Below are 25,226 nucleotides of genomic sequence, written 5' to 3'. Positions count from 1 at the left end.
AGCCTTCAGCTACTGCTAATTTCCTCCTTTGCGACCATTTGATTGCAGAGGGGGAAGGAACCACTAGAAATTGTTTGCACTGAGTAAGAAAAAGCCCAAGCAATGGGGAACAATGATGCTAATGAGCAAGAGGATCATACTCAGCAGGAAACTGCTAGCAAAATTCATTCAGCATGCAGGATCCCTTTTGTCATCTTATCTCCATCAAGAATCTGGAAAGCCACGACGTAGTAGAATCATAGAATCATGATTGAGCCCATTGAGCACTGGGTCCTCAAAATATCAGAGACTTAACCATTTGTTCAGTTATGCCCCAAATTTTCCAATTACAACTTGCCAAAAAATACATTGAAAAAAAAACCCAAACCTTATTAGTCGAACAATGAGTGATACAGGTTCATTTCTCACCAAAACCTTTCCTGGACCGGACAAAATGATCATCACAACTCTTTGCAATGGCTCTTTGCTTTCATTTTTCATGACAGATAGGGAAGATGAGCCATAATGGATTCAAACAAGAGGAAAGATGATTCAAAAAACCCCAAATCCCATCTTGCTCTTTGGCTCTTTGGCTTCACACCTTCACTAAAAGGTCAGAAAGGTCAGAAATCTGAGGTATGGAAGGTGAGATGAGAACTGGATGGCAACAGCAACTCCTCTATACAGGAACTCCTCTATACAGGAACTCCTCTATACAGGAACTCCTCTATACTAGCATATGCTCACCAGAATCCTTTCTTTTCCTCTCAATAATGGTGGGGATGAGTTGACAGTTGGACTAGATGACCTTAGTGGTCTCCTCGAACCTTAATGACTATAATTGCACGAGTCTACATCATTTCCAAGCTTTACCAACAGAAACAACAGCACTGCACCAAGGCACAATAAATCCTCTGGGTTGTTACTGGAAATCTAGCAATGCTAAATCAGTTTTCACATCCACAGGTTACAAAGAACATTTCTCTATTTAAAATATACGTGAAGTCCCGTCCAACTGCTTTACAGCTTCATTGCTTATAATTGTAGGGGGCTCATGCTTTCTTCAAGCCCAATCACTGTACTTCACACTAAACTCTAATTATACAATCTAGCATAAAAAAAGGCAGAGATACAACTCTGTAACAAGCTTAGGCAAAACCGAAGGCCCACAAAGGGCTAAATCAAAAGCTGGCTCACAGCAACTCTATTCTTTGTGCAGCCAACCAAGACTAATTAATGCTTTTAATGTCAGTTTACCCCTTTTGGCACTATAAATCAGAACACACAGCCTTTACGAGCTAGCAAAAGAATCTGTGGAAGGTGGAGCTGATTAACCAAACTCACACATTCAAATGCATTTAATCAGAAACAGGTATATTTAGCAGCACTGCAGTCGGGGAGCAGAATCATCTACAGGCTGTACACAGAGAACATTGGTTATCAATACAAACAAGGCTGGCACGCTGGGAAGAGATGGTAAATTATACATCTGAAGGAACAAAGGAGGGCCATCGCTTCCAGCATGGCTTTTATGGGAGCAGAAACGTGGAAGGAGCGCTGCAGGGAAGCACTGCAGGGAATGGGGAACTCGTGCTGCCCGTGCACTGCAGCCTCCCAGGCAAAAGCCTTCGGGAGCTGGGAGCACTTCTGCACCCTCTCCAGCAAGAATGGCAAGCAGCACTCGAGCAGACCTCCTCCCATCACCTCACTGGCAGGGCCTCTAGGTGTTTTCTCAGCACACTGTGCTCGTTTGGATGGAGTTTGAGGAGTTTTCTGCCTTCGTGTCTTGAGGAAATGCACGGCTCCGTTTGTGGTTTTGAAATCCATGACTCAAAGTAAAGTATATATATAAAAAAAATAGACATAACCTGACATAACATGCTCTCTATGCATGAGCCATGATCCCTGCTCGCTGCAGGTCTGGTGGATCCCAGTCCCTACCAACAGGTTCCCAAAGGCTACGCATGACTACGGAAAGATGTCGGGGTCAGTGAGCTTTTCACTGACATCCATATGATGGGAAACAGCTACAATGCATTTCCTGGCCTCAAAGAAGGAAAAAAGACCACAGGCTCATCTGTCATAAAGTCATAGAATTTTTAAGGTTGGAAAAGACCTGTAAGATCCCCAAGTCCAGCCCCAGCCTATAGCCACCATGTCACAGAATCACAGTTTGGGTTGGAAGGGACCTCAAGGATCATGAATCTCCAACCCCCCACCAATGCAGGGCCACCAACCTTCACATTTAGTGCCAAACCAGGCTGCCCAGGGCCCCATCCAACCTGGCCTTGAACACCTCCAGGGATGGACGGGGCATCACAGCCTCTCTGGGCAGCTGTTCCAGCACCTCACCACTCTCTGGGTAACTGACCATGTCCCAGAAAATGTTTTCAGGAAGTGAAAACTCACATGAAGCAAGGATGGATAAAGTAATTAAGGATGCATGTTGTAATTAAGGATGGGAAAATGCAATCGAGGATGGCCAAAGATGTCAAGGATGGTCAAAATAATCACAGGTCCTAAACCCTGCCCACCCCTGTATTTATGACTGGTGTGGGAGAGGGAAGACGGAACCCAAATTTCAGCAGCTTGAAGCACCCAGAGCTGTCTTGGGGTACCCTTAGGAGAGTCTTAGGACTGCACAACTCATACAGATGAGGTAAAGCTCAAGAGATGAAGGGTATCTACTGGTCAGGAATGTCTACTCTCCTGTTTCATAGAATCATAGAATCATAGAATCACCAAGGTTGGAAAAGACCTTTTAAGCTCATCCAGTCCAACTGTTCACCTATTCCCAATAGCTCCCACTAAACCACGTCCCTCAACACAACATCCAGCCTTTCCTTGAACACCCCCAGGCTCGGTGATTCCACCACCTCCCTGTGCATCCATTGCAGTGCCTGACCACCCTTTCTGACACCTCATTCTTCCTCATGTCCAGCCTGAATCTCCCCTGCCGTAGCTTGAAACCATTCCCTCTGCTCCCATCACTGATGACACGAGAGCAGAGGCCGACCCCCAGCTCACTACAGCCTCCCTTCATGCAGCCATAGAGAGCAATAAGGTCTCCCCTGAGCCTCCTCTTCTCCAGGCTGAACATTCCCAGCTCCTTCAGCCTCTCCTCATCAGCCCTGTGCTCCAGACCCCTCACCAGCTTTGTTGCCCTCCTTTGGACACGTTCCAGGGCCTCAATATCTTTCTTGCAGTGAGGGGCCCAAAACTGGACACAGCACTCGAGGTGCGGCCTCACTAGCGCTGAAAGGTTTCTCCCTGAACATGGGAGAGGCTGCTAGGAATCTAGCTATAGTGAGAAGCACTACAATTAACAGAATACACACACTAGAGGGGTGTAGGCAGCTGCTCCTGCTGTTCCAATGAAGTACATCCCATGCACATCGCCATAGGTTACATGGAATAGCATCAAACACCCGTCCTCTGATCCCCCCCAGACCCACTATCTTTCCTGGAAGTGTCCAAGACCAGGTTGCACAGAGCCCTTGGCATCCTGATCAGGTGGGTGACAACGCTGTCCATGGCAGGGGTTGGAACTGGATGGGCTTTAAGGTCCCCTCCAACCAAAGCCATTCTATGGTCTGTGATCTTAATAGATCCCAAAACTCACAGTGCTACACTTTTTCTTACCAGCTACATAATGACCTGAAATGCAAACGTCCTCAAAGGAGGGCTCTGAAGCAATGGGTGGTGAACCTGCGCCCTCATTTATGGTGGATGGTTGGACTGGATGATCTTCAAGGTCTTTTCCAACCTTGGTAATTCTGTGATTCTGTGATTCTCCATCTACCTGCACAGCACTGCAGTGTAGATACAGATACGCTCCTGCCTGCATTTTCCAAGGCATGAGATGAGCAGCGTGCTCTGAACTCAGGCATTTTCACAGACATAAACACATTAAAAACCCCACAACGTGTGCAGAAAACTGCATTTTAAAACACAGACAATATTCTAACCCAACCTATTCCCCTCCTCTACACATCATCCAGAGGAAAAGAAGGAATGTGACTCCCCCTGGCCTGGGTACCACCATCATTACACAGCACCACGGCCAGGAATCTCACCTCACTCCACCACTGGATCCTGGGACCTACAAAGATTGGTTCTACAGTGGCATCATCCAAACCATCTGTGCTCTGAAAGGACATTCCTGTCCCAGAGCAGAGCTCTGTTGTGGGGCGTTGTGGGCCCCACAAAACTGGCACCTCGTGACCTTAATGGTTTTTTTCCAACCTTAAAGATGCTATGGAACACTCACAAGACTCCAGACAAGAAATTCTTCACATGAAATCAGAAATTCGGAGGTGAAGGGAGAATTCATGAGGTCCAAACAGGCTCAGCCACTAGGAATCATAGAACCACAGGATTACAGAATTGCTTGGTTTGGAAAAGACCTTACAGACCATCAAGCCTAACCTCATCCCAACCATCCTGCCCTAACTCTAACAGCCCTCTGCTAAATCATGTCCCTGAGCACCTCATTCAAAGGGCTTTTAAACACACACCAAATTCCATCCCTGCACACAGCTTAATGCCAAAATGCATTTCTACATGTTTACCTCAAACCCAACCATTAACACAGATAAGAGAGGTTATTTTCAGACATACATGGGCTGTGATTAACTATTTAATTGCTGGCATTCCCTTGGATTTGGCAGGGAAAAGGGATGAGGGCTTATTTCCTGAGCAGGAAACCACCTGAGTAGACAAAGTTAAGAGGTCAGCACAACACCCACCAAGAGTTTAACTGAATTCTTCTGCCCTTTCATTTCCAAACACTTCAATCTCTCAGCAATTCAGCTCCACCTCTGCCATCTTCCTCCTTCACTGTTCATCCACTGTGTGCCCTTCTCTTTGCTCCCAGCCCTTCTGCAGCCCTGCATTTCTGTTTGCTCTGCTCAGACAAAGCAGCACAGCCCCACCTATGCCTCCCATTGCTGCTACGGGGGGACAGAATAAGAGGACAGGTGGAGAGCAAGGTCCTCTTTCTCCCTTTGTCCTTCTTTTCTGGTTTGACACTCAAGAGAAAAGGACCCATCATTGCTGCCAGATCAGCAAAAGCAAGGTTTTTCTGAAACCTCTGGCACTGTCCCATCCTACTTGAGATGTGCAGAGGGAAAGGGAAGAAACACCAGCCTGCTTTCACCCATAAGCCGACAGCAGGCACTGAATCAGAGCAGGGCTTTTCCCAGTGCAGGGCTGGAGCAATCATAGGGCTAAAACTGGGAAAGCAAGGGAGACAGCATGCATCAGCAGTGCAAGTGCAGTAATGCAATGGATCCCTGTGCAGAGAGCATCCATCAGCACTGCTGCTCTCTGCCTGCATCTGCCTTTCAGCAGCTCTGACTCGAGTGGGAGCAGCACGCTCAGTGGGTAGCCCAGCTGCTGACATTTAAGGTCTGTGTTACTAAGCAATCAGCCACACACATAAAAAGGGGGAATAAAAAAAAGTCTATTTTTGCCACAAAAGCAGCTGGGTTGGGTCAGGCTGACACTTCAGCTGTCCTGGTGTTTTCTCTGCAGTAAGAGCAGAGCATGAATAGCCAGGGGAAAATTCACCTGCAGGACGGACACACAGTGATGCTTTCCAGGCTGGATGTGGCTCTGGGCAGCCTGGGCTGCTGGTTGGCAACCCTGCACATAGCAGGGGGGTTGAATCTGGATGATCACTGTGGTCCTTTTCAAGCCAGGCCACGAATCTATGATTCTATGATTTCTTTTATGGAAAGCAGCAATAGAAACAGATAGAAAGCCGTCTATGGGCAGATGACAGAGCTGCATATGAGGACTGCCCCTTTGCCAACCCACTGATTTTCACCCAAGTGATGCCTTTTGCCTTCTTTTGGACACAAAACAACTGTGTTTACTAAGATGATGTGAAGACTAACAACCACTAAAAAGCCAGCTCTTTACAGGAGCAGCACACACCTACTGTGCATTCCATCCCAGTCCTCATGACCTCGGGCTTATTCACCTTATAAATCAACACAGTATCACAGAATCACAGAATTGTAGGGGTTGGAAGGGACCTCCAGTCCAACCCCCCTGCCAAAGCAGGTTCCCTACAGCAGGTATTAACACGTAACCATTGGAGCACATCATGCACATGTGAGTCAGTACCTCTTGTGAACAAACTTCCTTCGAATGGAGGTGATCCGGATGGCGATTTGCCTTCGGCTGCGGGGCACTGGGTCTGGTCACAGCATTCCACAGCTCTAAAGGAACAACAGAAAGACATCCTCAGTAAGGCTCTGTTGGCAAACCCAATGCACAGAAAGCATGGCTCGTCCCAGCACGGAGATGTCATCTTTGCACTGCAGCAAGAGCAGCAAGGCATGTTGAGTATGAAACAACCCCACTGCTGGCTGAGGGCATCTACTGCAGCTCCCTTAAAATAAATGTCCTTTTGTTTAACCTCTAAAAACCCAAAAAACATGGTTTTTTCCATTGGGATTTCCACCAGATTATTCAGCATTTGCATCCTCTCTTCAACCAAGACTGAGAATCTCTCTGCAGGCATCAGCTATGCTTGGTGGCTTTGGGTTGGGTACTCACATGCTGCATCTTGCACTAAGGCTGTATAAGCTGAAACCCAATGCCTTCCTATATCCTGCTGGAGGACTGCATATATATATCTAGAAACAGCCAGCAGATAAACCAGAACCAGGGTCTTCTCAGCTTCCAAAAAGGAGAAAACATGGGAACTGTGATTATTTAAACACTCAGCCAGCTCCTGGGCAGGGGTTTGGTTTTAGGCCAACCAAGCTTTACATGTATTCTCACACCTTCCTTTGCCAGCTGATAGGAAAACTGAGGGAGATGACACTGCTCTGCTCAGGGACAGCTCATGGGCAGCCTCCCATGTTGCCCCCAATACACAGAAGAGCAAAAACCCCAATGTTTGCAAACACTGGATCCATATTTCTTGTGGGTCAGTTTATTTCACCACCTCTGGACCAAAGGGCTTGCAAGGAGAAAGATGGAACCAAGGGAAAAGGTGGAGAGATGTATTTACTTCTCATGACATTTTTGGGATCCCCTGCTGGAGGACAACACCAGCGTGCCACTGGAGATGGCATCCTTAGAATAAAGGCAAAGAACACAGTGCTAGAGCCTGAAATTTTGGGTGATCTTGATGCTGTGGCAACCAAGAGCTGAGCACTGCACCTCTCCGCTTGAAAAGAGTCTGTGGTGAGGTGGGGGTCAGCCTCTGCTCCTTGGAAACAGGGACAGGATGAGAGGCGACGGCCTCATGCTGCACCAAGGGAGGGTCAGGTTGGATACCAGAGAAAATTCCTTCTCCAAAGAGCTGTCAGGCAGTGGCACAGCTGCCCAGGGAGCAGAGGGGGATCACTGACCCTGGGGGTGTTCAGAATGTGGGGATCTGGCACTGAGGAACACATGCAGTGGGCACGGTGAGCTGGGAACCCTGGATGCCTTTTGCAGCCTTGATGATGCTATGCGCACACGGTTGCCCTCTCTCCCTCTGCCTTATAACACAGTGCGTGCGCTGCTTGGAGATTCCTCACATTTTTGGGGTTTCTGGTTTCCTTTGCAGCTCAGTGACACAACTACAAACCGTCTGCAGGAGGGAGAGGAAAAGCCAAGCGAGCTCCAGCAGAAAGGACGACTTGACAAATCTCATCACATCACGCTCAGCGCTGGCAAACGACTCTCTCTTGGAGCACATTTTGTACTCGGAGTAGCCTCAGTGCTTCAGGAGGTACCAAATATAACACAGCCCCGTTTTAACTTCCTTCCAGGAATACACACAGCCATTTATCAAGAAGACGTGGGCTGCAGCTTCACTTCCAAAAGCTTCGGTAACGTTTTGTCTAATTAAATAAGTGATTCCTTTTGCAGCGAGAAAGAAACAAGAAAAGCAATCGGGCTGCCAGAAACCCGGGTGCAACTCGCCCCTGGTGCCTTTGCCCTCATTGCTTCACCTTAGTAGCTACATTTGTCAAGTTTTGTATTTATTTGGTTTTTAATGTACTGTTTTTACATCTTTACACCCCTATGGCCACAGAAGCCCATCAGCTCCTCTGTGCAACGCCTGGAGGAGCGCCACGTGTGCCGAATGCACAAGCAGTGCTTTCCTTCCATATTTCCAGCTTGGTTTAGCAGGGCAGTGCTGCAGTGACCTTCAGCAGCTTCATCTTTCCACTATTTTCCACCTGCAAACAAATAGAAGTGCTGTGCCCACCATCTATTCGCCCCATCATGGGGTCTTCCTTCAGCCACAACAGCATCAGCACCTCCCTTACGGTGCTGCCCAACAGGCACTTGGTACAATCACCCTGTGGGGTTATTTTTAAGGTTCTTTTCTGCTTCATTCTTGACCAGAAGTCAAAGCAATTAGATTCCTTATAATTCTGTGCTGCTGCTGCTAGGAGATGGAGGCTGGCCATCACCTAAGGCCACAAAGCATCACTGTCCTCTTCTCTCTTTCAAAAAACACTCAGAAATGGTCAGAATTCAAGATAGATCACTCAAATGAGCACTAGCAAAAATCTGCTTTTGTACAAGCTCTATATGACACTTATAAGACATTTAGAGAAGGAAAACATATTTTAAAGAGAAAACGGCACACGAGGAGCCTAGGGTGGAGATAAAAACCAGCCTTGGGTTGCTGGAGCTGAGAGGCTTTGCTTTGTTTCGGCTTTGGAAGTTTCTGGATGCTGCTACACCTCCTCCAGCCCACATGGATTTAGAATCATAGAATCATTCAGGCTGGAAAAGACCCCCAAGATCTCCCTGCCCAGCCGCAACCCAGCCCACCATGCCCACATCCCTCAATGGCTCTGGAACATCCCCAGGGATGGTGACCCCCCCCCAGCTCCCCGGGCAGCCCATGCCAGTGCCTTGCAATGCAGTTTCTTTGCTCGTCTACCAGACTGCCACAAGTGGAAAGCCACCTCAGTTGAGGGTCAGGGCTCTTGCATCTCCTGCTCACCGCTCTCAGCTTCCTACAGGCTTCTTCAGAGAGCCAAAGTTGCAGCAGCTTGCTGAATAAATTCATTAACTGAAGGAGAATGCGTTCTGCTCAAGTTTCCCATTACCTTCTAATTTTACTAATTATTAGATTACATGCTCTAGCTTTTAAAGCAATTTACCTCTATCAAATTGAGCAAAGAAACCCAACAAAGGATTCCCGCAGCTTACTCCCTCAGTCCTCCCTTCCCTCCCATTGTTTTTGGTGCCAAAAAGTTTAAACCCTTTAACATTTCCTTATAAGATTACTGGGGCTACTTAGTAAGAGAACTCATTACCTACTATCTTCATCAATTTGGAAGCAGGCAGAGTATTCTTCCTTTTATTTCTATCCTCCTCTGCTATGACCAATACTTGATTCTTTCCACCATTAGGGTGACCTCACAATTATTCTTCTGTCACACTCCCATCCATTTCTATCCTTTTCCATCCATTGCTTTTGTTCCTCTGTAAAAATCAAGACTCCAGAGGTAGGAGCTGGGAACAGGGATTATGAAATTGATTAAGAATTAATTAGAAGACATGGTGTAAAAAGACTGCAGATTGCTAGGGCAATGCTGTGTTGGCACAACTCGGTTAAAAACACACTCCATGACTTATCAAACGAAGATAAAAGCCTTCACTGAGTTCCTGACATGCCACAGAGAACAAACACAGCCTTCTCAGCTGAGGAAATGCCTTCATCCAGTCGGATGGCACTGCACAACTTTCCTCCTGAGCCAATTTTCTTCCTCAAAAACCTTCCCTACTGATGGAATACTATGGCCATCCAACAGGACATTTATCATGATTTTGGAAGGAAGAGAAAAACATCACGAGCTAAAATCCCACTGGACAAAATCTAGCAATGCTTGGATGGAGCCAGGCACTCAAGCACCCACTGTATTTCAAGGCCAGGTTGGATGGGCAGCCTGGTTTAGCACTAAATGTGGAGGTTGGTGGCCCTGCATGTGGCAGGGGGTTGGAGATTCGTGATCCTTGAGGTTCCTCCCAACCCTGGCCATTCTGGGATTCTATTTAAGTCCTATTGCATTGGTCTACCCGACACTACCTTGGTCTTAGCCAAAAGGCCAAAGAACCATTCTACAGTTCCACAGCCTTGTGTTTCAGCCTGTGGGCATCCCAAGCGAGCAAAACCAAGAATGTTCTTCAAGCTCCAATGAGTAAAACTGACTGAGATTACACAGCGAACATTCCTCTGCACCCAGGTGCTCCTATCCCCATGTACCTTCAGCCTCAAAGCACCGCCTTCTCCCAACGCTGCATAGAATCATAGGTTGGAAAAGAGCTCCAGGTCCAGCCCAACTGTCCACGTATCACCAATAGTTCTCACTAAATCATGCCCCCAAACGTTCCCTGAACACTTCCAGGTCCAGCACCAGCCCAATGTGCTGGGCTGTGTCCTTGTATCAAACACAATTCTAATTCCAGACAGGAAAAAAATATTCAAAGGCACAGAAGTAGATGGTGAAAGTCATTCACCTCCTGTTTTCATCAATATTACACCACCACGGTATTGTGGAGCCGTTGTTCTCTCTGGTGCAATCTGTACTTTCTAAGACACCTCGAGGTTATTAAGCCACAGACAACCTTGCACTCAAAAGAAAGCAAGTTAATTACCTGAGCACAACGTTAACTGAAACCATTTACTACACCACTGGCAATCCTGAACCTTCAAAGCCTTGGAATCATTGGAAAAGATGTCTACGATCCCCAAGCTCCATCCCAACCCATCCCACCATGCCCACTGCTCGCATCCCTCAGTGCCACACAGCTCTGGAGCACCCCAAGGATGGTGACCCCCCCCACAAGCCCTGGGCAGCCCATTGCCAGGGCCTGACTGCACTTTCAGAGAATAAACTTTCACAGCATGACAGAATTGTAGGGGTTGGAAGGGACCTCCAGAGATCATCGAGTCCAACCCCCTGCCAAAGCAGGTTCCCTACAGCAGGTCGCATAGGTCGGCATCCAGGCAGGTCTGGAACATCTCCAGAGAAGGAGACTCCACCACCTCCCTGGCAGCCTGTTCCAGTGCTCCGTCACCTCACTGTAAAGAAGTTCTTGCACACATTGCTGCACAACTTCCTATGCTGCAGTTTCCAGCCGTTTCCCCTTGTCCTGTCTCCACTCACCACTGAACAGAGTCCAGCCTCGCCATTCTGCCCCCCACACCTCAGATACTGATAGACCTGGATCAGGTCCCCTCTCAGTCTCCTTTTCTCCATGCTGAACAGACCCAGTTCACTCAGCCTTTCCCCATAGCAGAGATGCTCCAGGCCCTTCACCATCTTTGTGGCCCTCCGCTGGACTCTTCCCAAGAGATCCCTGTCTTTTTTGTGCTGGGGAGCACAGAACTGGACGCAGTGCTCCAGATGAGGTCTTACCAGGGCAGAGCAGAGGGGGAGGATCACCTCCCTCGACCTGCTGGCCACGCTCTTTTTAATGCACCCCAGGAAGCCATTGGCCCTCTTGGCCACAAGGGCACACTGCTGGCTCATGGCAACCTGTCACCCCCCAGGTCCCTCTCCGCAGAGCTCCCCTCCAGCAGCTCATCCCCCAACCTGTACTGGTGCATGCAATTATTCCTCCCCAGATGCAAGACTCTATGCTTGCTTTTGTTAAACCTCATCCAGTTTTTTACTGCCCAACTCTCCAGCCTGTCCAGCTCTCGCTGAATGGCAGCACGGCCTTCAGGCTGTCAGCCAATCCTCCCAACTTCGTATCATCAGCAAACTTGCTGAGGGTGCTTTCCCTAACACTTGCTTTCCCTAACACCGAATCCGAACCTCCCCTGGAAGAACTGCAGGCCGTCACCCCTCTCCTACAAGAAAACACAGGCAAATTTCTATTCTAAAATTAACTGCAGCAATCGCCTTAAAAACTAAAATTAAACTTTACAACTACAGCAGCCTCAGTTTGACCTTTCTCCGTCCTGAAAGAAAAAAAAAATCCAAGAATAACATTCTATTACAAGCCTTCATAGCACTAAAAAAAGAGGGATTAACGAGAACATGACAGGCAATCTACTCAGACATGAGGACAAGCATCGACAGAGTTCCATTCTCATATAACCTTTGCTCACATAGTGAATAATTGAAGGGCTACAGCTCAAAGGCATTAGGCTGGGAGCAAGGAGACAGCGGAGAAAGTTGACCAGGGACATTTGTCATAGAGCCTCTTGCATGCAGATGCTAAATCAGATCATCCAGACCAGAGTTCAGTTCTTTTCAGGACACATCCAAAAATAAACTAAATAAAACCCTGAGAAACCAGAAGTATTGGCAGTGTATATATATGCATTTATATGTATATCAAATTAGAGCCACCTGGAGGAATCGGAAGCCCAAAACATCTGTGGGATCACTGAGCAGGAAAGAAAAGACATGGAAAAAAGTAATTTTGGAAGGAAGACCTCATAGCAGGAAGCCCCAGTGGCCGCGTTGGCTCTCAGCTCTTCCTCTGCTTCCTCCTTTGAAAACTGCCCCGTGCCTCAGTACCAGCACAGCCCATCAGCAAAGCAGACTGGAGAACTCACTTGGGTTAAAAACAATCCTTTTCTGCTGTTCTCTGAGCTGGCTGAGCAGAAGGCTGCTCAGTCGCACCAATGTGGTGACGGGAGGACGAGCAGAGCTTGAGCCACCATCAGCGTTGATGGCCGTGTCAGCGCTGCTGACCATCAGCCATGGTCAGTGGGCATGGAGGGATGAGTTGGGCTTGGGGATCTGAGAGGTCCTTTCCAACCTCAGTGTTCTCTGAGTCTACAGTTCTAAGTCATCCAGCCTCGCAAAGAATGATAGAATATCTCAAGATGGGAGGGATCCACAGGGATCACCAAGTCCAATTCCTGGCACCATAAAGCTCCACAAAGTCTTGCTAAGAAGACACACTTTCACTAAACAGGGACTATGCCACAAATTTACTAAAAGAAGGCATCCACAGAACTTAACTATTAGGTTTAACTATTAACTATTAGGTTTGGGTCCCAGAGCCTGCCTTTCATTGACACTCCTTTAACTTACCCACTGGATGAAGTCCCCCAAAGAACTCTTCTCTCTCGGGGAAAACCAGGGGTTTCCAGCAACAAAAGACAAGCTTTTCAATACAGTTTACTCATTTGTTGCATGGAATGATATTTTTAGGGACAGTGAGATAAAGCAAAGAGCAAGGCATGCATGTCTACACAGCGCGGATGGTTTTATCCATCGTTGTCCTGTTGAGCCACGTGAAGGTTTGGGGACTGTTTTCTGCCAAAACAGAATCACACATTGCAAGTAGCCCTTGATCCTTTCTTGATGTTTTGCTAATATCACTACAGAAGGCAGAGGTGTGATCTTTTCTCCGCTACCCTCATGACAGTAAAATCAATTTGCAGGTTGTCTCATTGACGCAGATACTCTTGCAGCAGTCATTTCCATTTAGAAATCAGCCCAGGTACATTGCTTCCATCATTGTTTTGTCTGTATAATCTGTGTCCAGTGGTACTTAGGGACGTGGTTTAGTGGACAATATTGGTGGTAGGTTGATGGCTTTGTCAGTGACTCTTCTGTGCCAAGAGCCTGCACTCCATCCAGCTGGATCAAGTTTGGGAGAAGGAGTCCTGGTCAAAAAAGTGACTCCCAAAAGCAGTGTTTAACTTGTCCACAAAGTTTCCCTAAGCAACCAATCAACAGCTTATCAGATCTTTTGTCTTCCACCATACCCAAAGCACACACATGTTGACTGATGCCAGAGCGGCATCCCTGCACCCAGCTACACTTAATGAAAACGAGTGCTGTGTCCAGTTTTGGGCCCCTCACTGCAAGAAAGATATTGAGGCCCTGGAACGTGTTCAAAGGAGGGCAACAAAGCTGGTGAGGGGTCTGGAACACAGGGCTGATGAGGAGAGGCTGAAGGAGCTGGGAATGTTCAGCCTGGAGAAGAGGAGGCTCAGGGGAGACCTTATTGCTCTCTATAACTTCCTGAAGGGAGGTTGTAGTGAGCTGGGGGTCGGCCTCTTCTCTCGTGTCATTAGGGATAGGACCAGGGGGAATGGTTTCAAGCTACGGCAGGGGAGATTCAGGCTGGACATGAGGAAGTATTACTTTTCAGAAAGGGTGGTCAGGCACTGCAATGGATGCCCAGGGAGGTGGTGGAGTCACCGAGCCTGGGGGTGTTCAAGGAAAGGCTGGATGTTGTGTTGAGGGACGTGGTTTAGTGGGAGCTGTTGGGAATGGGGGAACGGTTGGACTGGATGATCTTGAAGGTCTTTTCCAACCTTGGTGATTCTATGATTCTATGATTCTAAGTCATTTATTGAGCCAGACGTAATTTTAAGGTGGGCAACTCCTTATCCACCGAGGTGTTCCCAATGTTCATCGCAACTGTTCAAGGACGGACTGCTTTTCAACAACAAACTCATTTCTACATAAGTTGAAAAGCAATTACAAGCCAGTTAAGACAGCATTTCTTTCACTAGGGTCTACTGAGCACTTACTGAGCAGTACAAGTCTTTTCTCCCTTCCTCGAGAAGTCATTACCCATTGCTGTCACCATAGACCTAATTTTTCGCCACTTGATTCCCATCAACAAGCAGAGCAACATCATTAAAAAGCAAATTGGAAGTTAGAATGACATCCATCAGTTCTTCTGCTGAATAATGGCAGCAAACCCTACGCCCCCCACTTTCCATCTGCTCCTCCATGCTTTTTCTTTCTGCCTTCCAGACTCTAACTTTGAAGACCACTGTTTTTCATAGAATCACAGAATGACAGCATGGCCTGGGTTGCAAAGGAGCTCAATGCTCATCCAGCTCCAAGCCCTGCTGTGTGCAGGTCGCCAACCAGCAGCCCAGGCTGCCCAGAGCCACATCCAGCCTGGCCTTGAATGCCTGCAGGGCATCTTCTTGCACACAAAAGATGACTTTTCCTTAACCAGCTCATAGAAGTGCATCTTTCACCTGTTCTCCTTTACACAACAGTGCTTTCACATTCTCCTCTCATCCCATTACCTTCTATTTAAAATGTAGCTTCCCAGGAAATGGCCACATTTTTGTGTGGATTACATACCAAAATCAAGCAACAAGGCCAAGCTCATTTTTTTTCCTCTCCACTGATTAGGGTGAGAAACATTCCAAAGCATGAGATAGCCGCTGCCAAAGCAAAGCATCTTCTGCTCACGCACCCATAATGTCCTCTGCCTCTGAGGAGCCACAGTAGATCTTCCAACAGCCCCAAAAACGTGCCAGCAGAAGGCATTCTAAGCCAAGCCCATCACCCTGCCCACAGATGCCACCCTGCACAGCCTCATCCTCATGGCATCTGACCACAGAAACATATGAAGTTATTCTCCTTGTGCATTTCTGCAGGAGAGAACGGTAGAAGTGTCCCTCTGGTAGAGATAAGAAATAAACCATATTATTTAGACTCCAACCCAAGCCCCATATGGTATGTAAGAGTTCAGCCCCCACTGAACCCAATGGACTCTAGAACTCCTCTGCCCATCTGGGCGATGGAGATGTACCCAAGGCCAAGGAGAAAAATGCATTTCAGCTCTGATAGTCGTTGCACGCTTTGGAGATCCTCCAAAACCTCCCAACACGCCAAAACCCTCCAACCTCTGCTCCCCAAATCCCTTTTTTCCACCACATCACGGCCATTTCGGGGTGAGAGGCGCAGCCATTTCACGCTCCCACAAACCACACCGTAACTCCACCTCGTTTCATGCTCTCCAACAGTGGAAGTTTCGCCCTCGGTTTGGCAGTTTTTTATACCGCGTGATAGCAATTAATTCCCCCTGGCACAATTTATATGAATCATTGATTTAATACAGATAGCTAGGAAAAGAAAAAGCCCTATTAAGTCATCTCAATGACCCCACCATTGCTGCAGGATTGTTCCCGGCTGCGCATTTTCCATGCCTGTTTTAAATGTGCTTGCCACAGCATAAGCACAATTGTCTGCAAAGCAGAGACATGTTTCACTAACATATGCTCCAAGTCAACACGGCGGTGGAAATCTTCATTTTATGACTAAATATTGCACTGCACTCTTATTCCTCCAAATAGACTTTGGTGTCTCTTGAGGGAATGAAAAAGGGCTGTTTGTATTTCGGTGTGCTGCAAAAATCTGTAATGAAATCCCTCTCTCTGAGTTGAACCCAAGGTGGGAACGTCCAGCAGGCTCGGATTTGGCACGCTGATGCACATCGAGAGGACCAGGGTGCTCTGTAGGAGGATGCTGGCCACTTCTGGAAGCACAAATAATGATGTGCAGATGCTTTTGGAGTGTTTGGAGGGATTGGGCTTGTTTTATTGTTTTGGTTTGGGGTGTTTCTGATCTTTACAAGAAAAGATGGATGAGATGTTCTTCTGGAATTCCCACAGGCTCATTATGGGAAAAGCAGAGCTGGAAAAGCCATGCATTCATTCCTTGCTTCAAGGGAAAACCGGAGCTATTCCTGGCAGAAGTGATCCTGAAACCTGTTGTTAGAAACCCATCTAATGGGGATTCCCATGTTTCCTCAGGCAACAGGTTCAGGGTTTGTGGCTGATTCCCCTCCACCCCAATGTGTAACTTCTGTCAAACTTCTCCGTTACCTCTCATCACCCCACACCTCTGAGAAGCATGCACCATCCTGCCCATAACCTCCCTGCAGGCACAACAGTAATGAGGTTCCCCTGCACCTTCTCCAGCTCATTCCAGGAGGCTCCTGCTGGTCTCACCCCAGCATTTCACTGCCTTCTGTGTGCCAAGGAGCCTCCTGCATGGGATGACTGGATATCAGGAAGAAATGCTTTCCTGTGAGGGTGGTGAGACAGTGGTCCAGGTTGCCCAGCCAAGCTGTGGATGCCCCATCCATCCCTGGAAGCACTGAAGGCCAGGCTGGATGGGGCTGTGAGCAACGTGGGCTATGGGAGATGTCCCTGCCTGCAGCAGGGGGTTGGGAGTGGGTGAGATTCAAGGTCCCTTCCAACCCAAACCATTCTGTCATTCTATGATCCTATCTCAGATGAAGGATGCTGCATTTGTCTTTCTTTAGGTGGGTTTCCATCACCCCCGTTCCCACTTTACCTCCTTCCCTTGGGCACAGAAAGCACTGCTGTTCCCTCGATTTAGCAAATTCCATCCATTAATTTGCTAAAGGTGCATCCTACCCCATTTACTATACTGCTGAGACAAAACCAGCCCAAATGGGGGCTGTACACGACCAAACTTCTGGTTACGTCAAACCACTGAGCTCTGCAACCAGTTTTCCACAAACCTCATAGCCCATCTCAATATAGAATCATAGATTCGTAGAAGCAACAAGGTTGGAAAAGGCCTACAAGATCATCCAGTCCAACCATCCACCTAAAACCAATAGTTCTCACTAAACCATGTCCCTCAACACAACATCTAAATGTTCCTTCAGCACCTCCAGGGTCGGTGATACAAGATTATATTGGAGTCCGCAGGGAAAACCCTGCTAAATGCAAGTGAATGACCTCCACTGCACACCTAATGCAGAGCTGGTCATCCCTCTAGCAGCAGGAGAACGTCCCAAGTGCTATGGCAAGAAGTTGGATATTAGGAAAAATTGCTTCCCACAAAGAGTGGTGATGCAGTGGCACAGCTGTCTATGGAGATGCAGGGGTCACCATCCCTGGAAGGGTCCCAGTATGGTGGAGATGTGGCACGTGGGGACATGGCCATGGGGCACAGAATCACAGAACGGCCTGGGTTGAAAAGGACCACGATGCTCATCCAATTTCAACCCCCCCTGCTGTGGTGCGGGTCGCAAACCAGCAGCCCAGGCTGCCCAGAGCCACATCCAGCCTGGCCTTGAATGCCTGCAGGGACGCATGGTGGGATGGGATGGGGTTGGAACTTGGGGATCTTGGAAGGCTTTCCCAACCTTAACGATTCTGTGATTCTAAGTTGCAAACACTTCTGCAGAAACACAAATTGAATATTGTCCATGCCTTATTTAAAGGCAGCACCGCTGGCAGAGCACTGCTGTTTTGCTGCATTGAGAGCCGCAGTCCAAAGGGAGAGAAAGATTTGTCAAAGTAGTGATAAAACAAAGCTAAGCAAAATGATTTCATGGCCCACTTTAAGAGCCTCCTATGTGCGCTTCCTTGACCTACTAAAAGCCTTCTGCAATAAAGAGCCAACCATACAAACGCACACGGCCCTCCCATGGAAGACATTACCTTCTAAATCTTACATCAACAGTGAAAAATAAAACCCAGCACTTCAGCAAGAAAAAATAGAAGTGCCATGAACTCTTAAGAATTAAAAGTCTGTAATTGCATCTGATATCTCACAGTCCATGCCCCAGGTAGACAAGACCTGTTCAATCCTGAGGAAAAAGCTGTTTGGCTTCTGCACTATGTTCCAACCTCCGCTATTCCAGCGTCGTATCATCCTCTACAGGGTGGCTTTGGGTGGCACTTGGGGACACAGGCATTGGGCATAGTGGGGATGGTTGGGGTTGGCCCTGATGGCCTTAGAGGTCTTTTCCAACCTTCACGATCCTACGACTCTTGAGAAAAAGCACAAGACTGTAAGCAAAGCCAACTGGATGCTCTGCTGTTGGGCAACGCATCCAACGCACGGACATTTCTAACAACAGTGGCGCTCCTTAGCAAAGCTGGATGTGAACAGCGGATGAGGACAGCCAGCAGAGAGATGTAAAGGAAAGCACTGGAAAACTATTGACAATGGGAAAACAGAATGCACACGTTTCCCCTCAAGAGCAAGAAATGGCCGCCCCAAGAGTATATTCCAAAGTATCAAAGCCATAAAAATGCATCTCTGCTGTTCCATGAACAAGAAGTGAAGCAGGGCCTTTTCCAGACGTCAAGCGCACTCCACTTCTGGCAAGGAGACTTTGTGTTAATTCTAAGGTATTTCTCAGAATTAATAGCAATGTCTAAAAAGCAAAGTCCTGTCGGAATGGGAGCTGGTGTATAAACACACACATGTGCAATTCCATTTCTACATAACATTGCCGGAACCACCTTCAGGCAATGCTTCCAAGAGTGGCCCAAGGGCCAAGAAAAACCTGAGAGCAAACCTTGGGTGCCTCATCAAACCCTTCCCATGACAAACACTTCTGAGGCACAAAAGGGCATAAAGATGTAAAGCGTTTTACCAACTGCATGGGGAAGGCACATGGCAGAGCCCTGAAATGTTGTCTCCCAGATCCAGGACCTACAAGAGAAATGAAGAGAGAAAAATGCCCACTTTCTCAGCTGGTATGAATGCCATGAACTGGTACGTAAACAAAAAGGACACTTAGTAGAAGCAGCTGTACTTCTGAATACATCCATTGAGAAATGGGTGCTGGAGAGATCTGTGAGGACAAAGCCTGCCAGGTAAACTTGGAGGCTGTTCTGATGGCCGTCCATCACCAGATGGTCAGGGCCATTGACTCCAGTTGGTTGAGCCTCTGGTTCCTTCTTGATGCAAGGTTGCCAAAGGAAAAGACAAGGTAAATTTAATGGGCTCATGAGAAGCATTTAGGATAGCACAGGTCATGTAAGAAAGGGAGCTGGACTCCACACCTGTTTTAGCTGGGATGGAAGGACTTGCACTCCATCCTCTTTTCCCTTTGGGATGTCGGGAGGACAGCAGAGCTCAATTGGAAATCATGGAATCATGAAGGCTGGAAAAGCCCTCTCCCAACCCCCAATAGACCCCCAAGGCCAACCCCAGCCCACCCCACCATGCCCACATCCCTCAGTGCCACGTCTCCTTGTCTCTGAACACCCCCAGGGATGGTGACCCCCCCACTCCCTGTGCAGCTGTGCCACTGCATCACCCTTCCTTGGAGAAGAAATGTTCCCTAATACCCAACCTGAACCTCCCCCTGGTGCAACGTGAGGCCATCACTCCTTGTCCCATCATAACAAGCAGCAGGTTTCAGCCCATTACAGCCACCAGCCTGCTTACACAGCCCGAGACCCTAAGCCCAGGCAATGCTTCATCTCCTTGGACATACATCATTGCCCTCAGAGCCACATCACATCCAAGAATTAACTCTGAAAAGTGTCTGTGCCAAAAACTGCTTCCGAACAACGAACACAAACGATCCCCCAAATCCTCTCCGCTCACCTACAATGAGGAAGAACACAGAGAAAAACTTGTGTGAGTAATAGGAGAGATGTTTAGTGCTACAGATAATGCATCAAAACGCGTCCTGCAACCTTCTACACAGCCCCAAAATGAGTAATTACGTGCCAGCAGATATCATCTACTCCACAAATCAAGTCCCCGAAACTACAGACTAAAAATGGTTTTTCAAAAAGTCAATTTATTAGAGATTACTGTGCAGACAGACAGATGAGTGCTCTCGTGTACTTGCTGCATTAACAACCTCTCAAAAGCCACAGGAAAAGGAAAATCAATACTGTATTTTTTTTTCCCCCTCACATCAATTTATCCACTGCTGAAAAAAGATAATTTCTGTGTGTGTTATGGGCACTGTACCCAACATTTCCTGCAGCCTGGGAAGACGAAATCAAATGTTGCTGGGTTTAGCTTTCTAAACCCAAGGATGTGGATGCCCCATCCCTGCAGGCATTCAAGGCCAGGCTGGATGTGGCTCTGGGCAGCCTGGGCTGCTGGTTGGCGACCTGCACACAGCAGGGCTTGGAGCTGGATGAGCATTGAGCTCCTTTGCAACCCAGGCCATGCTGTGATTCTATGCTTCTATGAAATCCTGCCTGGCTGCGCTCAGATTTTGCTTTAGATAAAAACTGGAGCAATTCAAATCAGTGTAATCTTGGGCACTTGGCACAAGGCAGAGCCCTCTGCTGCTGGTCCCACCTGCAGCCCACTAGCAATGAACAGTCCACCAAGTGCTGAGTTGATTCTGGATTCCCGTTTCCCAATTCAGGCTCCATGCACACCAAAAGGACTGGGTTACAACTGGAGAGGAACAAAAGGAGTTCTTTATTCTATACTATGAGAGCTGGGAGCTGCTGGAACAGCTGCCCAGAGAGGCTGTGATGCCCCGTCCATCCCTGGAGGTGTTGGAGGCCAGGTTGGATGGGGCCCTGGGCAGCCTGGGCTGCTGTGAAATGGGGAGGTTGGTGGCCCTGCATTGGTGGGGGGTTGGAGCTTCGTGATCCTTGAGCTCCCTTCCAACCCAAACCATTCTGAGACCCTGTGAGTGTGAAGCCTTTCAGAACAGCACCTCCACATGAACCAGAACAAATCCCACGACTGCATTCCCTGCACAGCTCACTGATCTTGCTTCCTTCCATTTCTTTTTCTGGGTCAGCAGTTCCCTCCTCTGTGCTGAGGCCCCCCAAAAAGCTGTGAGAGGGCATCTTCAGCAATTCTGTGCTGTTGCAGCTGTTTATGAAAGCCTTAAGAATCCCTTAAAATGTGACTATGCATCTGTTAAGACAACAGAAAAGGACAAGCCCCCTCCCCCTGGCCTGTACCAGTGCATCACTGCTCTTTCCAAGAAGAAAATCTACCTAATATCCAACCTGACCCTCCCTTGGTGCAACTTAAGGCCATTACTTCTCATCCTATCAAAGAGATGAGGTACAAAGCAGCAAGGACCCGGGTGGCAACCACATGGGCTCAAGCAGGAGATCCATGCTGGACCACCCCACCTCTTCCTCTCTGCTCTCCACGATTTCCCCATGTTAGCAGCACTATCCCATCCTTCTGGTGACTCTTGCTTACCTTGAACCCATTGGCCAGTGCAGGGATTGGGGTTAATGCTAAGCAGCAACGGTTCCATTAATGGTCCTGCAGGAACAGAGCTGGGCTCTGTATGGTGGCTGCTTCCCCCACGTGGCTTCCTTGGGACAGGGGCGCTACTGAGACCTGATCCCCATCATTTCTATTCCCTATCCCTACAGTCACATCACCAACTCCAACCACACCAACAGCAACACAGTCAGCTCCCAATCCTCAGGCCTGGCTTTGCCCCTCTCTCCTCCACAGAACAGCAGAACGGTTTTTGTTGGAAGGGACCTTAAAGATCACCCGGCTCCAACCCTATGGCTGATGGTGCAGAGACATGGCAACTGCAGGCAGAGATCTTTGCTGAACCCAAAAGGCTGCCCTGAAGTGTAACTGCCAATTTACAAAGCATCAGCCATGAAACAGCAAAACTTGCAGCAAAAATTGTTTCGTCACACGGACTTTTTTAGGTCAGATATCAGGAAAATGCCCTGAACCCCATCAGGTGGTGGGCACAGCCCTGAGCTGCCGGAGCTCAGGGACTATTGGGACACTGCTCTGACATAGGGCTGGGTTTGGGGTGCTGTGTGGGGCTGGGGATGATGATCCCCATGGGTCCCTTCTAATATGGGACATCCTACAGTTCTATGATTCGGTCACAGTTGGCCAACACACTCAAAATCAGCGTGGAGCTGGCAGAAGTGGGGCTGGAACTGGACAAGTTGTAAGGTCCCTGCCAACCCAAGCCATCCTATGATGTCACTGCTTCATTTCCTTACAAACCTAGGCTAAAAACGGAACCAACCATCAGCAGCATCATCTATCTTTAGACTCCACATTCTAAACAATTCCTTCCTTTGTGCTTCTTTCCTTTCCCCCCTCCAACTCTCTTTGGCAGAAGTATTAAAGCAGCTGCCACCGAGAGCAGGAATGGAGCTGAAAATGGGAAGAAAGGCAGAGCTCACAGCACAGGAGCTGCACCAGCTGGGTACCTTCCAGGTCACTGCAGCCCTCCGGCCTCCCAAAGGACAGCCCTGCTGCTCTCCCATGTGTGCAGAAAGCACAAGCTCTGTGCAGGTAAATCACTGCACGCTATTTGGTTTTTAGAAGGGTTTGCCAATCAGATTAATTTGTTCAAGCCAAAGGAAAAATAAGATAATACAGATTTTTTCATGGGGAAAGCATTCCGCTGGAGATTTCGCTTGTCTTCCTGTGCCAAACTGGCTGGAAAAGTGTATAATTAGAGCATTTCTGCAAACAGAATTAATTGATTGCAAGTCTGTACAGGGTAAGCCTTACACCCATGCGCTTCATGGGGGACAGACAGAAGATGCCCCAGTCTTATTCCACAATTCAACCACTATCCCAATAAGGGAATACTATCACACAGCAGGTCACAATGTACCATTTTTAAATCACATCCACGGAAATATCATCATTATTAAGGTTGGGAAAGACCTCCAAGACCCCCAAGTCCAACCCTAAGCCACCACCCCACTGTGCCTCTCAGTGCCACATCCCCATGGCTCTGGAACGCCTCCATTCCATTAAGACCTCCATCTAATTTCCATGTATCCCCTGTTCCTTTCACAAACACTCGTTCTGTGTATCCTAATTTCCAGTGGTTTTCCCTGTCACATTCAATACATCTCCTGTTCATAAATTATAGACTTGCCTGATTTCCCTGACGTTACACAAGAGTCAACAGCAATACAGGAAAACAAAACAGAGACCCCAATTCAGCATGCTCAAGGGATGCTGGCTGGATGAGATCCAAAGAGAGGCCTCCAATGCCTCCCTAGAGCAGGATGACAGAATCACAGAATGACAGAATGGCCTGGTTTGAAAATGATCATCCACTTCCAACCCCCTGCCGTGTGCAGGGTCGCCAACCACCAGACCAAGCTGCCCAGAAAATGGATGGACCCCTGCCCTTCTCCTTGCTCTCCCTCCAAAACTCAGCCTTCACCCACTCAGGGCTGAGATGCTGAATGGATCCAGAAGAGCCACACGAGTTCCCCAGACCTGGTGGCACATCTCACAGCACCAAACCCAACGTGACCACGTTGCACCATGGCGATTCCCTATTTCCCAGCGCCACGAGCCACATCCCATTCACTGAGCAGTCAGAATGCAGATACTGTTGATAAGAGATTGCCATTTCCTCAGTACCTGCCCCTCATGGCATCACCAGAGAAGTAACCAGTTCTGCGCTCAGTCCACCCTCAACCTACGGTCTGATTTTTGGGTGGTCTTCTGTCTGGATTCACACAACGACCCTCATGGATCCCTTCCAACTCCAGATATTCTGCTGTTATGACTGAACTTCTGCTGTTAGAATTCCTTCCAAACTCGTGTTCGTTTCAGTACAGTTTTGGACACACCGTGCTGCACATACAGCTGTAATTTAGAGCAGTAGATGTCAAAACCATTCCACTTCACGCAGGCAAAGCCTGGGAGAAGCTTCTTGGCTGCACAGCAATTAAAACATTGATGTTGATTCAAACCTGCCTGTGACTGAAGGCTTCAGAGTTCCCTTGCTTATAGGCTGCTACCCAATTATTCATCTTCTTTTAGCGTTGCTAAGAGGCTTGGTTTGTATTGTCAGCTTCTTGGGTTTTGTCACTGTGTTAAAGGATTCGTATATACATCACTGGTAGTTCTCTTATGGGGAAAAAAGCAGCTATCTTCAAGAGGATTTCAAATTATTGTAATCTGAAGAGCCCTATAAACATTTCCCATTATACAGGAAGAACAATCTGTTGTTGTTCATACATTAATCCTGGCAAGCACTGGAAGGGCATCAACACAAAGGGGTGAAACTGTTACAGATAGCCTAAGGGTTACTGCAATACTTGAAGGAGGAGAATAGCAGGGTGGGAATGCAAATGTGGGCCAAAGGGGAGGAAACAGCATCCCTGATAAAATCACCAGGCCCAAAGAATGAACAGAAAGCTACTGGAGACCACGGCAGAAATTAAAGATGAGCCTCGCCAGAAGTGTCACAAACATTTGCTAACCCAGACAGAGAGCCATCCATCCTCTTCCACTCGGTAATAATCAGTGGCAAATTATCTTTCCTCCATCTGAAGATGAAACGTTTCATTGCAGAGAACGGCCCAGTGCTGGCAAGATGGGAGATGGGCAGGGTAATCTAATAGGCCTTTTCCATCTAACTCTTATGATTCTTATGAAAAATGACCTGAATAAGTGAAGTTATTTGCCCTTGTCCTCTTTGTTCATATTGAATTTAGTCAGAAGGGAAATCCTGCCAAGGATAGCAGGTTTTACTCAATTTACTGCCCTTCGTGATGGCTCTGTAAAACATTAGATACACGATAGAAAAGGTTGGGTTTGTTGTTGTTTTTATTGTTGTATTTGTAATAGGTTAAAAGAAGAGAATACCTCAAACACAGCTTCTTAAAAGCCTGGGACTGTGCTGGAAGCCTCCTCTGCAGCCTGCCCCGAAATGCAGCACCAACTCCAACATCTGGGCAGACAGAATGTGGGTCACGCTCAGTGCAGACCATGAACCATAAATAACAGGCTGGGAAATGGGGTAAAACCCAGGTGCAG

At 47.9% G+C, this 25,226-nt stretch overlaps 1 protein-coding gene across 1 annotated transcript in view; it reads right to left on the bottom strand.

Annotated features, from left to right (window-relative positions):
- FAM168A (family with sequence similarity 168 member A) overlaps window positions 1-25,226 on the bottom strand; it is a 155,485-nt gene that overhangs the window by 104,543 nt on the left and 25,716 nt on the right. The window contains exon 2 of the mRNA XM_048942219.1: window positions 6,112-6,206. The gene's annotated coding sequence lies outside the window, so the exon portion shown is untranslated. The remainder of the gene's footprint in view (window positions 1-6,111; window positions 6,207-25,226) is intronic.

This window comes from Lagopus muta, chromosome 1, assembly GCF_023343835.1.
Source record: "Lagopus muta isolate bLagMut1 chromosome 1, bLagMut1 primary, whole genome shotgun sequence".
NCBI lineage: Eukaryota > Metazoa > Chordata > Aves > Galliformes > Phasianidae > Lagopus > Lagopus muta.
The sequence above is the reverse complement of the archived record's forward strand: the minus strand, read 5'-3'. Positions and strand labels throughout refer to the sequence as shown.